Source organism: Lathyrus oleraceus, chromosome 3 (assembly GCF_024323335.1).
Source record: "Lathyrus oleraceus cultivar Zhongwan6 chromosome 3, CAAS_Psat_ZW6_1.0, whole genome shotgun sequence".
In the NCBI taxonomy this organism is placed as follows: Eukaryota; Viridiplantae; Streptophyta; class Magnoliopsida; order Fabales; family Fabaceae; genus Lathyrus; species Lathyrus oleraceus.
In genome coordinates this window covers 325,459,295-325,463,834 of record NC_066581.1, presented here as the reverse complement: position 1 = coordinate 325,463,834, position 4,540 = coordinate 325,459,295, and the positions used below count along the sequence as shown (strand labels likewise).

Here is a 4,540-nt window from a genome sequence, read left to right as displayed (position 1 = left end):
AATTGAATGGACCATAACTTGCCAACCATGCATGGGAATTTCAAGTTCTTGGACTTTTTAGAAAGGTGAGATCAAGATATACAACTTTCATGTTGAACAAATTTTCATTTGAAGCTTCCTTGGACATGTAATCTTGTGGTGAAAAACTTTCCATTTTTGGAAACTTCCATTACAAGTCACTTTCTATTTTTGGCAATTTTTGTTCTGACTTGATTTTCTCCATTCTTGAGCTTTGACATGTCAAATAACACTTGTTCCAACATGAATGAAGTGTATCCAACTCAATTCCACCTCCAAATCCATAAAATCAAGAACAGTTGACCACAGTTGACTTTTTCAACTGATAGATGAATTTGGCAATGCATTGATCAATCTGAGCCCCAATCTTCTGATGAAATGGCTCAAGGATGAAACCCTAGCCTCAATAAGCTCAATACAACCACATGATGATCCCCATATCCATCATAGACCCCATCTCCTAGCCATGCCCTGATTGGCCCAATGTAGTTGATTAGGGTTGACCAGTGGTCAAAACCCTAATCTCAAGGAATATGCTTCAATCTTCTGATGCTGACAAACCATGATGATGATGATGTATCACTTCAAACAAGATGTAGCTCAATCTCCTTGAGAATCAAAAACCCTAATTTGGACCTCCACATCCTCAGATGATTAATGACCAGTCCAATGAAACCCTTGCTTGCACATGACCTCCTATCTTCTGATCAAGACTTGGGAAGATGACTTTGCACAATGTAACCACATGATATGCAATATGCAATGACTAATGACCTAAAAATGATATGCAATAGATTAAGCTAGTCCCAAGAGAGGAGGGCAAATTTTGAGGTGTTACAGTATGTTCTGATTAAGGGGAGGAATGTGTTAAATTACTTAGCATTACATGATATTTTATAATGCTTATTATATCGATTGAGGAACTCACCCTTACAACTATGTTTCAGGTAACGAGCAGTGATTGAGTAGAAGCTAGTCCTTGGAGTCTAGTGTAGTTCCTTAGTGGGTCATGCTCTGGTAGATGTAACATCGGGAAGGGATGTTTTACTTGTTTTCATTGATGATTGTTGAACAACTTTACATGTAATGTGTTACATGGTTTGAATGTCGTTAGTTTTATCCGCTGCATATTATGCAAATGTTTTATTTTGATGAATAAATGAGCATGACAGGATATTTTGGAAAATGTGTGAAGTGTCAAGTGTGACACCCTTGAATTGCATATTTACTCTGATTTATGTTTTGTTATTTTAATTAATTGTTGGGGTATTTTAGAAGGGTGTTACAGATTCCTCCATCCAGGGTTATAGGTATTCGAGTATGGGTTCCCTTGGGTGTAGTTCACTTGCTCGGAGTGGGTTTCGTTTAATAGACTGCATTCTGCGGATTGGTGTCCTTGGGTTCCACATATCTCACAATCCGATGAAACTGCGGCTACAGTATTCGGGTTTATGCACATATGCTCGACTTTAAGGGCTAATGCGTCCATTTTAGCCTGCATCATGTCTATAGAGCTTAGTTCATGCACTCCTTCTTGGGCTTCCTTCTTCTCAACTATCGCTCATTCGACTCCCCATGATTGATGGTTTTGAGCCATATCCTCGATGAGGGCGCTAGCTTCAGGGTAAGGTTTGTTCATCAGAGCACCGCCTGCGGCAGCGTCGATGATCATCTTTGTGTTGTAATGAAGTCCATTATAGAAGGTTTGAATGATTAACCAATTTTCTAAACCATGATGTGGGCATGCTCGTAACAACTCTTTATATCTCTCCCAAGCTTCGAACAGCGATTCTCCTTGGTTTTGGGTAAATCTAGTTATATGGTTTCGAAGAACGGCGGTCTTACTCGGGGGAAAATATCTAGCAAGAAAAACTCTTCTAAGGTTATCCCAAGTCGTGATGGAATTGGGTGGAAGGGAATCTAACCATGATAGAGCTTTATCTCTGAGGGAAAAAGGAAATAATCTTAAACGTATTGCCTCAGGAGAAGCTCCATTGGTTTTAAAAGTATCTGCTAATTGAAGAAATATTTTTAAATGTTGGTTTGGGTTCTCAGTAGCGAGACCCGCGAATTGTCTCTGTTGCACTAGTTGCAACAGGGATGGTTTAAGTTCAAAATTATTGGCTGGTATGATTGGGTTTACTATACTAGAACTAGGTTCTTCGTTAGATGGTTGAGCGAAGTCTTTAAGAGGTCTTTGGTTTTGATCTTCGACCATAGCTCTCTTAATTCTATGAAAGAATAAACGTGCGCGAGCATAACGTTCAGGTTCCGCCAGAGGGTATACTAAGCTTAAACTTCCGGTGCTGCGAGTTCTTCGCATCGACCGGCGGGAAATAACCTAAGTCTAAACGATATAACAACAGGAAAATGAAATTTGACGAAATTGGTCCCCGGCAACGGCGCCAAAAACTTGATGCGTTGGAAAACTTGATGTTCGCAACTGTACGAACACGTCAGAGTAATATAAAAGATTATCGAACCACAGAGACCAAGTGTCAATCTATCGTTATCTGTTGTTATGGTGTTTATCAAAGGCAATTAAAATAGGTGTTTTTGTAGTGTGCAATTGAAAAGTAAAGTTTTTAAAATAAATTTAATTAATAAAGACAGGGTCGAATGTAATTCACGTAATCAATTGATAATCCAAGTACTTGCTAATAGAACTACTTATGGGCAATGTTTCCTACTTTGAAAAGAACTAATTTAACAGAAACTATCGCTTTCGCGTATTCAGAACCGAGTTGTACTCCCTAATCAAACCCTCTTATTGTCACTTATAAAAAGGCGCGTATTGCGTTAGAGTAGTAAACCTATTTTTAAGAAATGTAGTATCTTGACTAAGTTGAAAAGTATTATAACCTGGATTTCTTAACCAAAAGAGGTTCTTACAAACCAGACTCTAAACTTATAAACGCGTCTGAAAATAGTTTTAAAATCTCTTTTCTTCTTAATGTTAAAAACTCTTAATGAACCAAACAAAGCGCTTTCGCTGTTTTTGAAATAGTTAAAAACAATTAAGTTTAAAAAGACGTTGGACGGCTTTCGATCTTACCCAACGGAATTGAAGTGCGGGAAAACTTAATTTGAAAGTTAAAATAGCCCTTAAGTGTTTCTACAAACATTTGTACGGATTACTGGTTTAATCACGATCCTTACATTCTAGCCTTATAAATTTAGCTAGACATGGTAAAGTAAAAGTGCATTAAAATAAATAAAAGTAGTGCGAGTGCGGAAAGTAAATAAAAGTAGTGCGAGTGCGGAAAGTAAATAATTTAAAGCGAGTGCGAGAAATAAATAAAGTAAAAGCGAGTGCGGGAAATAAATAAAGTAAAAGTGAGTGCGAGAAATAAATAAAGTAAAAACGAGTGCGGGAAATAAATAAAGTAGAAGCGAGTGCGGGAAATAAATAAAGTAAAGGCGAGTGCGGGAAATAAATAAAGTAAAGGCGAGTAATAAAAACCTGCTCCAATCGGAGGGCTGAGTAAATTGCAATGCGGAAAAGAAAATGGCGGCAGGATTAACTTCCTTCCAAAGTGCTCCAAACTCGAATACAGACTCTATCACAGACTCAATTACACAATTGTGGTAACACTCCAATGCGAAGCGATTACCACTTTATAAAACTGAATATATGCCTAAGTGAAACAAAGTTGCTTCTGATTTTGCCTTGTTCCAACGTTCGGATCTTCGTCTGCTCTAAGTTTGGGTGATTGTAAAACTGAATTCGCATTTCTATTTATAGGTAAATAAAAAAGGTGGAATTGACTTGGATGCCCTTCAACTTGAAAATAGAGGAAACCGTTTTCCTCTTGTGGCGCCCGCCACAAGGCCATGGCGCCCGCCACAAGCACAAAGTGGGGCGCCTTAGTGGAAGTGGTGGGAAAACGTGGGAGTTGATGGAAGTTTGAATTGGACACGTCATGGCTTGGACTGTGGCGCCCGCCATGGGGTAGGCCATAAGCACAAAATGCTGATTTTTAGGGTTTTTAGCCCTTTTTCACTCCTTTTCTCGATCGGGGCTCCGATTAAAGTAAAAACCTGTAAATAAAGAAAAACATAGCAATAACACAATAAAAATGATAATAAAACAACTAGAATGCATGTGAAATCGGAGTCAAAAATACGTAAATTTTAGTGTGATCAGTGGCACCACCATTTGACCATCTTTAACTAATAAATAAAAAATTTCCTCACACTTTGTCACATCAAATGTATAAGTTTTTTAAGGGAATTTTGGATTATTTTCGACAGGATTTTTCCCTTGTGTAGGAAGTAATGACCGACACTCATAAGCAGATCCTGGCTTTAACTCAGCCACGTCAATTTCTAATTCGGTCGATGAGGCATAATCAACCTCATAGATTGGATCTGTCGCATCATAATCGACGAAAGCTATTTTTTCCTTCTTAGCCTTACTGTGTCTAACCTTTTCTAACCTCAGTCGTTCGAGATGTCGAACTCTATCAGCCAATTGTGACATACTATTTACAAAGGTTGGGTCTATTTTCTTCCTAATGGA

The 4,540-nt window shown here is 38.2% G+C and overlaps 1 non-coding gene across 1 annotated transcript; it reads left to right on the top strand.

The window, feature by feature from the left end:
• Positions 1-1,745: 1,745 nt before the first annotated feature.
• Positions 1,746-1,852, top strand: LOC127133447 (small nucleolar RNA R71). The gene has a single exon (XR_007807420.1). It is a non-coding gene; the product is annotated as a small nucleolar RNA R71 (small nucleolar RNA).
• The last annotated feature ends 2,688 nt before the right edge of the window (positions 1,853-4,540 follow it).